General features: G+C 32.9%; 1 pseudogene; it reads left to right on the top strand.

Annotated features, from left to right (window-relative positions):
* Window positions 1–632: 632 nt before the first annotated feature.
* Window positions 633–1,078, top strand: LOC149255355 (dolichyl-diphosphooligosaccharide--protein glycosyltransferase subunit 4C pseudogene; annotated as a pseudogene).
* Window positions 1,079–13,331: the final 12,253 nt, after the last annotated feature.

Genomic DNA, 13,331 nt, shown 5'->3' with positions numbered 1-13,331 from the left:
AAGGAGCTGCCAACCAGGTTCCGGACCGGGTGGGTATCCCCCTTGTTGTTGACCCGACCTCGGGGCCCTCAACACACCACCATAGCAAAGTTAATGCTATGGAGGTACCCCCTCTGACAGCGGCAGACGGTGTGGTTGACGTCATGGCGCCCTTTCATCCTCGACCATGCATCATGGCATCCATCCGGCGCATCCATCCCTCTCCGGCTGCCGTGCTCCTGCCCCTCGACGGCGACCCTGCCCGCAGCCACTTTGGCCTCCCTCTGGCGTATTGATGAGCACATTTACCAACCTCCGGCACATTTACGGCATTTACGAACCACACCAACCTCCTCCAGGCCATTCAAAGTCCCGACAATTCAAACTGCAAGACAATTCACCTTCTGTACTCCGGCGAACAGAGAGGGATAGCACTCCGCGGCGAACAGAGGAGAGGTTCAATAACAGAGGAGCTTTTACCGAAAGTTTGAAACTATATGCAGCTGGCCATTGGTGATCGAAAATTGCTTTTGGCAAGGTTAGTGCGCATCCTTTTTATGAACTCTTCCCTGGTTAATGATCTGTAATTGGTATATATCTTTGTACCTCCAGCCATTTCAGGCTGGATACATCTGAAGCCTGCGAATTCTTGGTGAATTTTAACATCTATTTGCCTCGAAATTTCCATCGGAGTAGCTACTCTGCACACATAAGATGATTGACGATCAGGACCTTGGATTTTTTGCAAATTTTGTGGGTATTTTCATCTTTGTTTTAGTGGTTGCTTACCACGCAGAAATGTTTAATCCGCAGTCGCAACAATGGGCGTTAGTTTTGTTTAAAAAAAAACACTCTTGCTAATTATTCAAATGCTGGCCCAGGGTTCGACTTGTGCAGACGCAACAATGGTCGTTTTGTTTCAAACACAACGCTGTTAATTATTCAAATAAAATGCTAGCTAAGCCTTTGACCGAGGTTCCATTCCCGTAGGCGCAATAATGGCCTTCTGTTTTATTTCAAATAGAACGTTGTAGTCCATTATTCAAATAGAACGCCCGCTGTTCCGCTGTTGTTACTGGACTCTGTTAATCAAGAATAGTGGAGGAAAGCTGATAGTTGTTACAGTTTCAAAAAAATTTCATGATCATTTTACAAATTTTTTAAACAAAACTGAAATTTGTTTTTCAAATTTTATTTCTGATGATCAATTACGATTCATGTACGACAATATAGAAGAAATCCAATAAATAACTTATACTACTCATCAGGATGGAATTTGATGGGTGATTTACCTGTCAAATATCTTAGCTAATGTCTAATGTATAGAGATTCTAAATAGATAGAAGTTTTTCCTCGTTCGGTAAATTTTATTTGACTCCTCACGAATGCGGTGCCATGAAGAACCCCGTGCTTCGCGAAGTATTCTGGATTTTTGGAGTATTTTTGAATGTAATTGTAGATTTCTGGAATATTTGAAACTTTCGTTTAAAAATTCAGTTGACCCGTCTCCTCATAGTGAAATTTATTCTCAAAATCTTAAATATATATAATATACATAAATATGCTTAGCTAATGTCTAATGTATAGAGATTCTAAATAGATAGAAGTTTTTCCTCGCTCAAATATTTTTATTAATTTATTTTTTCCAACCTGATAAAAAAAGATTTAAATTTCTGAATATAATTATAATTTTGTTAGGATTCAAACTTTTCTCCTCATGACTTGTTTTTCTCAAAAATCTGCTCTAGGATCGTAAAAAATTTCAATTAAAACTTGTGATTAATAAGTATTCGTGTTGCCTATATCCGCAAAATCTAACAGCAAATCATCTGTCCTCATTTCATTCAATTTTATATTATACAAATGAATTATGAATACTGTAGATATATTATACGCAGTGGAATCGGTAGATGAAACTGGTGTCATCTGTTTGGATGGAGAAATGGATAACGATAGTAAAAAATCACAAAACAATTGCATAGTCTAATAAATGTGGAATATTGTTGTTAAGGAATCTGTTTAGTTATTAACACTGTGAGTATATATGCATAGTGGAAACAGTAGATAAATTTGATCTAATAAGTATAAATGGAGAAATAAAGAAATGAGGTACACATGGAAACAACAGAAGGATCTGATGTCATAGGAAGAAATGAAGAAGTAAAGAAATGAGAGTTGACATTATTTACATTAAATATTAACACTTTAGATATTCAGACTAAAATCTGTTGATGAAAGCACTTACAGACTTTGTCCTTGCCGGATGTGCAACAATAACCACAAAAAAAATAGATATGAATATTGATTTTTACTTTAATGTGTTTTTATGATGTTTTTAAAAACATTGTTGTTTACATATTCATTTATAAGGAAGTAAGAAAATGGAGGAAATTAGACATGAATGAGAGGTAACTATCAAAGGCACCAAGCAAGTGTTCACTTGTCTTGTTGGTGGCTGTGCGGGGAATTTGAGTCGATCTAAGCTATTTGGCCTTAATCATCATCGCGCTACCACCCACAATCTCCCACCAATTCCTCCACGTCAAAGAGGTCGAGTAATAGATGCAAATGCTACATGGGCGGTCAAATCAACAAGTGCAGTTAAAAGGCAAAATGCCAAAATACAATATGATTTAGATGCAAGGCTATGTCGTGCACGACAACAAGCATATAAAAGATTTTTCAATGAAGAAATTCTTTCAGCTGTAAGTATTTATTAGTATTTATTTGTATATGATTTTTTATTAATATTGTCAATGAAGAAATTCTTTCAGCTGTAAGTATTTATTAGTATTTATCTGTATATGTTTTCTATTAATATTAATTTATTGTTGTGGACTAAATTCATTGAAACTTGTTTTCACAGTCAGTTGTTACATTTGATCAGCTTAATGATACTTCAAAGCAAAGGATTTGTGAAAAAATTCAACGTTGGGATCAGAGTCTACCTCGTAGACGCATGGAGACAATGAAGCGCATAGATATTGCTTTAAAAGAGAAAGCAAGCACTGAGGTTCCCGATGATGTGGGGGAAGAAGGATCAGATGGGCACAACCATATATTAAACTTTGATGAAACTAATCAGGACAATGACAACACAGTTGAGTCCATTTTTTTGCATATATTAATTTTGTAGACATTTTAACACTAAATAATATTTATATTTATTATAATTGTATACTAATTTCTCATTGTTATTGATATGCATAACCTAATCAACAAAATTCCCCAAATTCAAGCCACCAACCATTACGACGCTCACCTAGATTTCAAGGTTTTCAAGGGGTTACTGGGCCAGTAAGTTTTTAATCCATATAACCTATTCCACCAAAAACATTAATATATAAATTGTTATGTTTTACCATAATGATGGGATGAGAAATGGATGTTCTGTATTATATATCGTTATCTTTGATTTTTTTTATTATGTGTGTGTGTGTTATTTCTTATTTATGGTGCAGGTGTTCCCTTTGGAACCATTACAATCAATGAAAACCCCTTGTAGAAGCCTTAAGAAGAATGGAAATGAAATGGTTCAAATGCTACAACCATCTTCATGTCCAATGTCACAATGCAAGGTAAGACTATATTTATTTATATTCTTATAATTTTATCATATTTTTACATTTAATTCTTTTTGAGTCACATACTTATATTTATGTATAATCTAATGTTCAGAATAATGAATATACATCTCCTAAAACACCTTTGCACATGTATGATGGTGGACATGATACTCAGCAAAAATCACATTCTCCTCAACCATTGCGGCATTCACCTAGACTTCAAGATAAATTAAGAGGGTTAAGTTATATACTACATATCTTAGCTCATAATAACATTGACATATTTTTTTATGACTAGTTAATGCATTTTCTTTTCATATTCGTTACATGTTCACCATATTCTCATTATATCTATATAGATTTTGATATTTATTGATAGCTAGTCAATGAAATGTCTTTTCATATTCGTTACATGGTCAGCATATTTTCATTATATCTATGTGGATTTTGATATTTATTGATAATGTTTTAATTTCCATAGAAAACAAAAAAGATAAATGTTGATGCTATGGTTAAAAGGACCAAAATCACGCCAAAGGACTTGAAAGCACGTGGGTTCAAGTCACGCAAACAATACATAGAGCATATATGCTCAACTACCATTTCTCTCACTAAACCCACTAGGTTTGCTACTTTGAAGGCTAAACATTCCAGCAAGTTTAAATGACGTAGGCTACAATAATATAACTTTAGCCATTTTTTTATCTATAAAGGGGCTACAAGGACAGTTTCAATATATGTAATCTCTGTATTCTTTAGACTTTTCAATACATCATTTTTTTTTCCAAAAATTGTTTCCAGGTGCTAAGTATGTCTTTAAAATTCCAACATCATAAAGATTTTAAATATATTTGCATGATATTCCTCTGAAGTACTGCCCTTCACTAGCTACGTTTGCCCTTATCTATCCAACTTTATCCCAGCTCCTATCGCATCAATCCAAGAAATAGTGAATCCGTGACTTTAAAGGCGAAATAATCCACACAAATATATACAAAGGAATAAAAACAGGATAATATATTCCTGAATGATTCAATGATCAGTGTCCTGACATCCTTATCAAAGCATAATTAACAAAATCTAATGTTATTAATTATTAATGCAGTAAACCGCTCCAAGACGTCATTATCTCCATATGTGACCGCATTTCTGAGCACCCATTTCAATCATCCCTCTGCTCACGTAGATAGTTTCTGGTTATGTTAATAGGTGTGATAGGTCTTCATAATTTTAGTTTTAAAAAAGCAAAATAATAATGTTGTAGATTTCAACTATATAACTGTTAATTTTTAGTGGTTTATTTTAGAATAAGTTTTTCCAGAATTTTCATTCTTTAAAGAAAAATTATGAATGTTATACATTTCAACGATATCTCTGTTCACATTAATCTAGTTATATGAATAGGTGTAGTTTAATTTAGTTATATGAATAGGTGTGATTTATTTCTACTTTAAATTTTTAGTGTTTTATTTGGTTTATTTTAGAATACATCTTTCAAAATTTTTATTTTTTAAAGAAAAAATATAAATACTTCATAAAGATGTTGCAGATTTCAATCTTATCTTTCTTTTTCTTTTTTTTTCCCTTTTTTTTTTCGTAGTTGGTTTTAGTGCAATTTGTTGGATTTTCTAGTGTGAAATCCGATGGAAAAATCTCAGCTGAAATCTTGATTTGTGCTATTTAAACTAGTTTTTTTCACTGTATATAGGGACTCAGCACCCTGGAAAACCCCTAGGGCACTTCATTTGCACAAGATTACCCATCTAGCTTGTGATTTCAATAAATTTCTGCTAGATTTCAGAGAAATTTGACGGAAAAAACCCTAGGGCACTGCTATTGCACAGGATTAACCATGAAGCTTGTGATTTCAATAAATTCCTCCTAGAATTTAGAGACATTTGATTAGAAAAACCTACCATAAAAGCTTCCAAAAAGTAGCACTAAAGACAACTCTTTTTTTTTCTACCGAAAATAGACCATTTTTTTTAGTTATTCAAGTAAAAATAATAATAAAAAATACATACTATATCATTTATATAGCTCAGTGATGCAACCAGTAAGGAAAAAACATATTGCTATCAAATGGCAAAAAACCTCTATACATATAATTTTTGGTTAAAACCTCTATACATATAATTTTTGGTTATGTCAATAGGTGTGGTTTATTTCAGAGTAATTTCTAGTTATGTCAATAAGTATTATTTATCTCAGAATCAACATTTCTCAATTTAGATTTAAATAACGTTTTGTTTCAAATTTAATACATAATTTATTCAAAAAATATTAAATATTAATTTTAAAATGTTTTAATAAAATTATTTTATTTATATTATATTTTTAATAAATAAATTTAGGTTAAAGTTTTACTAAATATATTTTTGTTAGTGATTATTCATGTTAATATCAACTATGCTCTTTGGTACATATATGACATTTAAAATTAGCCTACATTTCTATTTTCTTTCTTTTTCTTTTAAAAGGTTCTTAACAGTGTCACCTTGGAATTCAAACCATGCTAAATCTAAGCATATACACAGGTCAGATCAATTAACAAAACTCACTATCGTTTGAAGTGCATCAAATAGTCATATATGAAATGTGCATAAATTTACTATGCTCTTTGGTACATTGACACCTCGATGTAAGGGTGATAATGAACTTTAATACAATCCAAACTCATGTATATTCGATTCCGTATATTATAATAATGACAATTATCTAAAGCATTTTGTGTATCTGTCATTTATTTACATATGCACTTTTCACCAATTTTAACAAAATTGAAATCAAATACTTTAGTTAAGATTAAGGTAAATTTGATAATTGTGAAAACTTAATTATTATTAAAATGTAAGGTTACAACAATTTCAATTTAGATATAAATAATGTTCTGTTTCAAATTTAATACATAATTTATTCAAAAAAAATATTGAATATTAATTTTAAAATGTTTTAATAAAAGTAGTTTATTTATATTATATTTTTAATAAATAAATTTAGGTAAAATAATAATTACCTATCCATAATCTCGTGTATAAAATAATAATAAAGACATAGGAGATCATATATTTATATATACAAAACACCTAAGTGCTATCGATTTATGATTTTATGCACATTAATTAACTGAGCTAAACATTGATTGATTTCTATTCATTATAATATGGCTTATGACTTAGGAACTATTATTCATTTAAATTTACCAAATAAGGATATGATCCAACCATATTTTGTGCATATGTGTGAGTAAAAAAAAGCACAGTATAGTGCACACTACCTAACAAAAGTGCACTTGTTATTCTACCACAAATATTGACATCACTCCCTTCTTGAATTACTGCAAAAATTGTAACAAGTACATTTTCAAGAACTTTTTTTCTTCTAGGTGTACATGTAGTAAAAAAACCACCAAATTCTGCTACAGACATCAAGATGGAAGAAATCTTACTCATGGTGTTCTAAAAGAATAAATTGTATGACATAAAATTCTCATATATATATATATATATATATCACCATACAATTCATATGTAATATATCTTCTACAAAAAAAGCTAAAACCGTCTACATTTAAAAATAATTTGTTTAAAGGGACTGTAATCCAATTAAATTATCTCATAAATGATGTCAAATAATCAGGTTTTCCTTCTATTAGGTTTGTATCACTTGATCTTGCAATTTTTTTTAATTAAATAAGACACTCCATAATTATATGCTTGTTTCTACGATTTCCATTCACAACTCTAAAATACTAACCATATTTCCACATTGTATAATATGATAGTACATGCATGCCTAGAAAAGATTATTTATAAAATAAATAATTAGACTTCAATGTGTAACAATACATAGAGATGTTTAATCAAATTTTATGCAATTAATATCATGATCAATCCAGTATCACATACTTTTGCTTCACATCTAATTCCTATGGTCAATTCAGTTAATTTACTTTCCTTGTTGCTTAATTCCAAATTCCAAATTTTCTACTTCACCCATGTGTTTATTTATTGAAAATATATCTTTTTAAGGACTAGAACATGAGTTTAGATTGACCATGTAAGTGATTGTATGTCTCCTAATCATTTTTTATGTATCTCACAATACATATGTGAAGCCATAGATATTGAGTTATTGCATTTCTTTGTTATACTAGTGTTTTCCTTATTGGCTAGCTAGACCCTTTAATTGTAATTGTACTCATTTTCTTCTATATATGAGGGAGACCAAGTTTTGGTGAGCATCTCATCTTGTACATTGGTTATACTGTAGAATAAGGTTTCCCTATCGAAGTTACTTCTCGTCCATTCTTCTATCTAATTCTCAAGGCATTGAGTTACTTATCTTTCTATTTCTATTTTAATTGTGTGTTTCATGTATAACATTTGGTATCAGAGCATATGATTCTTAGGTTTGACTAATTCAAATTAGTCATATTAATATTTTCATGATAATTTTTTTTTTAATTTTCATAGATATTTCAGTTTGTGACATTTTCTGAAACTTCAAGTAATGTAGCAAGTAAATTTGGCTAAGATTTCTAGTTTTTGTTCACTATACTTTCAACGATATAGGCTATCTAAATTTGCATTTCTAACAAGTCCTAAAATTAGTCTTAAATAAGTCATGTTGGTGTTTTCTCTATACATTTTTTTAGGATTATTCAAATAGTGAACTTTTTGGGAGACTAAGGAGACATAACAAAGAACTTGTGGTACATGTTTTAGGTTTTATTTTTTTATACTTTAAGAAATACAATCTATGCAAATCATGATTTTGGATTATTCTTGAACCTAGTTTCAAATGAGCATTCTTGATAAAAATTATTGTAATATTAGAACCTAGTGTTATAGCCCTATTTTCCACTCCACTATAATCAGAGAGACCCTATTTAAACTTACCTCATTTTCTTTCTATAATGCATCCCCTTTTACCTTTATTTGTACTTGTATGGGTTTTATACAAATTTTATTAGACATTATAGCTGTGAAATTACATAGTTGAACAATTTATCATAATTCTTATGTCACAATTTCATAATACTATGAAATAATATTTTTTTCATAATATTATGAAATAATATTTTTTTCATAATTGAGGAAAAAATCATAATTGAGAACAAGGTTCTCAGTAAGTTGGGAAATTCTCATTATTGAGCATGAAACTTGTGCATGAGTTGTATCCACCCAATTCACATGCCACCAAGCCTAAATTCTCATGGCCCTAGTTGTTTAGATACATTCTCTTTGATTTAGGAAAGGCATGTACAATGAGACCCTCTCAAGGGGGAGGGAGAAGTAATAGAGAGAATAACTCTGTAATGATGGTGAATTTCTACAAGAACTTTATTCTTTTTTGATGTGAGACGAGCATGGTCTTCCTGTGAGCTAAGGGGAGAAAAGTGCCAAGTATTAGAGAAGAGTCTGTTGCTGAATTAGGGTATAATTTTTTTTTACTATTCTTGTTTATGAATGGAAATTGTGAATTCCCTTCCATATTTCATGTTCTTATATGCATGAATTTGATTTGGTTATTATTATACATTTTGGTGCATACTAACTTTCATGGAGGAAAACATTATCTTGTTTGGTTGTGTATGTGTGTATGGGATTAGATTAGGTAGCTTAGAGTGGGATCTTAAAATTGGAGCACGATTTCAAAAAACTCTATAGGGTATGCTAACTGCACCAACCTGTGTGGATGTGTAGGTGTGTTCTTCTCATCCTATTCTATGAGATGAATGATTGTTAGTGCATTAGATCTAAGAAATTTACTTGGATCCATCAAACATTGTTTAGATGATACTGAGGAGAGATGTGTGAAGTCACCAATTTTTTTAGCTTGAAAAACTCTTAGAGGATAAGTATTTATTGCTCGACTGATCTTGCCTCAAGATTAACTAGATAGTTTATGATGGATCTAAGTAAACTCCCTATATTTGATGCAATAACAATCATTCATATCATATAAGAGGATGATAAGAACATAATTATGTACCCATGCAAGTTGGTGTCATTTGTAGACCCTATAGAGTTATTGGAAGCCCCAATCCAATTTGAATATCTCACTCCAAGGTCCCTTATCTAATCCCCTACACACATACGCCATCAACTAAGATGATATTTTCCTCTACAAAAGGAAAGTTAGTATGCACAAAATTCTATAATAATGACCATATCACATTCATACATATAATAATATGAAATATAGAAGGGAATTCACAATTTCATTTATAAACAAGAATAGTACAAAAAGACAATATACCTTTATTAACCCATAGAATTTCTTGCGATCCTTGGAAGTCCTCTCTCCTTGTCTTACAAGAAGATTGGGCTCATCTCACATGCAAAGGAAGAATGTCTTAGTGGAAATTCACTAGCATTACTAAACTATTCTCTCTATTTCTCCCTTATCCCCCTTGAGAGGGTCTCTCTATATAGGTCTTTCCTAACTCTCGGAGGATGTATTTGGACACCTAGGTCTATGAGAAGTTAGGATTGATGGAATGTGAATTGGATAGATTCAAGTTATGCACAAGTTTCCTACTCAATTATGCACCTTTACCAACTCACTGAGAACCTTCGTCTTAATTATGAGTTTTATTCTCAATTACAAAATAATTATTATTTCATTATTATGAAATTGTGACAAATAAATTATGATAAATTACTCAATTAAGTAGTTTAAACCCTATAGCATCTAATAACTTCCTTGTAAGACCCATATTAGTAAAAACAGGGGTGAGATGGGATGCATTCTAGTGATAAATTGAGGTAAGTTGAACTAGGGTCCTTCTCACTATAGTGGAGTAGAAATTAGAGTTACAATAAATTCCCATAATGCATGAGGTTAAAAGACAAATTGATGGCCAAATTACATTACGAAAACATGGATCAAAATGAGAGGAAGAAGTTTCAACCAAGGAATAAAATTGGAGCCACATTGATAACCAAGTCTCAATCTGTTGACGGTGTTGGACCTGCAAACATGTTAGGGCATTTCCCTGGTAATATGTCCCAACTAGACCTCAGACTGTTTGGTGTAGGAGTCCCAGCAATGGGTCATACAATATCACCTTGAGTCTGGTTGCACTCAGAGGCAAGTTAGATGTCTTTGTTGGTAGTAAGGGTGTGACATGACTAGAAAGACAAGGAAGGTGCGAGAATGATTCTAACACAGAGAAGGTGGAGTGAGTGTGCCCCTTGGAAACCTATGTAAACACACAACTTAAAGGGAACACACGAGTAAATATGATTCAAAAGATGGAAGGAAGGCGAACCAACAATCTAAAGTGATGGTTAAACCAGCAACACATTTCAGTCAGATTCATACATACATATACAGAAAGAGTCTATACATACATGCGTAAGCAAACAAATAAATATATCGTAGAGCAAACAAGTTAACTGAAATGCAATAACAAAATATGCATGATCGCATGGGTGAGTGTTTCAATGGGTGTGATCGCATGCGTGAACATAATGACATCCATGCTCCTGAACACCCTTGCATGCAATCGACGACGCTGCTCACCCTGTCTGCTCCATGCCAACCGTTGGGCTGCGTCTATAACCTATATGGGCATAGTTTCATTAGTATGTGCATCTTGTGCCTCCTAATGTACCTATTCCTACTGCAAATCCTTCTAATATGTCCCAACTAGACCTCAGACCGTTTGGTGTAGGAGTCCCAGCAATGGGTCATACAATATCACCTTGAGTCCGGTTGCACTCAGAGGCAAGTTAGATGTCATTGTTGGTAGTAAGGGTGTGACATGACTAGCAAGACAAGGAAGGTGCGAGAATGATTCTAACACAGAGAAGGTGGAGTGAGTGTGCCCCTTGGAAACCTATGTAAACACACAACTTAAAGGGAACACATGAGTAAATATGATTCAAAAGATGGAAGGAAGACGAACCAACAATCTAAAGTGATGGTTAAACCAGCAACACATTTCAGTCAGATTCATACATACATATACAGAAAGAGTCTATACATACATGCGTAAGCAAACAAATAAATATATCGTAGAGAAAACAAGTTAACTGAAATGAAATAACAAAATATGCATGATCGCATGGGTGAGTGTTTCAATGGGTGTGATCGCATGCGTGCACATAATGACATCCATGCTCTTGAACACCCTTGCATGCAATTGACGACGCTGCTCACCCTGTCTGCTCCATGCCAACCGTTGGGCTGCGTCTATAACCTGTATGGGCACAGTTTCATTAGTATGTGCATCGTGTGCCTCCTAATGTACCTATTCCTACTGCAAATCCTTCTCTTGTTTGTGCAGCTCATGTTCTTCCTGTGATCCTCTTGTCACTTCATCGCCTCGTAGCCTTAGTCTCCAAAGTTGCTTTCATCACAAGTGGATCTGCTTGAACTTGCAACTTTTCTCCGCCTTTTTGTTGTCAACAACTTTCCTTTTGCATTTGTTGCACACATGTGTGGTACCTTCTACTGTTGCTGATGTATTATGTCTTGAATTAGACCCTCATTCCACTAGCTAAGTGTTTTGGCTCTTTGATTTTCACTCTAATCCTTCTAAAAGCATTCCCACAATTTGAGTTTGTGATAAACACTTTGTTTTTTATTTTCCATTTGCATAACATGATATTAGTTTACATGCCATTATTTTTTATCCAAAAATATTCTATTTGCTCTCAACTTAAGTCACAAATCATGATTCCAATGGATACTCAAAGCCCTTGTAAATCAGGAGTGTGATCTGCCACTTGTATGGGAGTCATCGCTTGCTAAAGTCACTAGCCACATTTGCAAATCTCATTACCATTAATATCTAAATGTATGACTTGTATGAGTATCATCACTTATGAAGACATAGGTCACATGTGCAAGCATAATCTAAACTAGAATCCTAATTTGCAACTAAGCTAGAACTTAGATCTGCAACTGCACTAGAATTTGGGTTTGCAACTAGGCCATCCTTAGACTCTTCTCATGTGGTTGGTGACTAACACTACCCTCTCATATTGCGACTTAAACCACTTTATTTTTTCTTTTTGGATTCGAAATAAATAATTATCCTAGGAATAGTCTAACATTTTGACTCACTAGTGAATATTTTCAAGATGTCGGGCACTATTTATTTGGATTTTCTCAGCATATCCTCTTTTGGCGAAATGGCTCAACCTATGATAACAAGATCCATTATAAGTTCTGGGAGAATTGATAGTATTGTAGATGGAAAACCCTCCTAAACTTCCCATAAAAACAAACACCTCATGCTGCATTGACAAGACGACATAGTTGATTTGGGGTGATATATACTCAAAGTTCTCTAGGAAGGACATCCCACATGATGAATTTTTTTTTTAGGTTTACATTAATGTGAAGATGTCCTAGCTATACAAAGTTTCCACACACCCTCAAGTATTTCCTTGCGTATGTTAGAAATGTGCTCACTACTGAAGGGGGAGGGTAGGGGGCGGTGAATCAATAGTTCTATGATATCTTTAATTTAAAATTATTTTTACCAAAAATAGAAGATTCAATAATCCATCATCTAAGAAGTAAAATCACTATACAAAACACCATAAATAATCAACAAGAAAAAATGCACATATGGAAGATATGTGCATGTCTTCCGTATATGCCCAATTTCCGTATATGTGCCTATCTTCCGTATATGCCCAATTTCCGTATATGCGCATATCTTCCGTATATACATAAGACATGCACATATCTTCCGTATATGCGCATATTTCCGTATATGCGCACATCTTTTGTATATACGAAAGACATGCGCATATCTTCCTT

Source organism: Pinus tabuliformis, chromosome 7 (assembly GCF_031772625.1).
Source record: "Pinus tabuliformis cultivar Carrire ecotype Pingquan chromosome 7, CPIR1, whole genome shotgun sequence".
NCBI lineage: Eukaryota > Viridiplantae > Streptophyta > Pinopsida > Pinales > Pinaceae > Pinus > Pinus tabuliformis.
The sequence above is the reverse complement of the archived record's forward strand: the minus strand, read 5'-3'. Positions and strand labels throughout refer to the sequence as shown.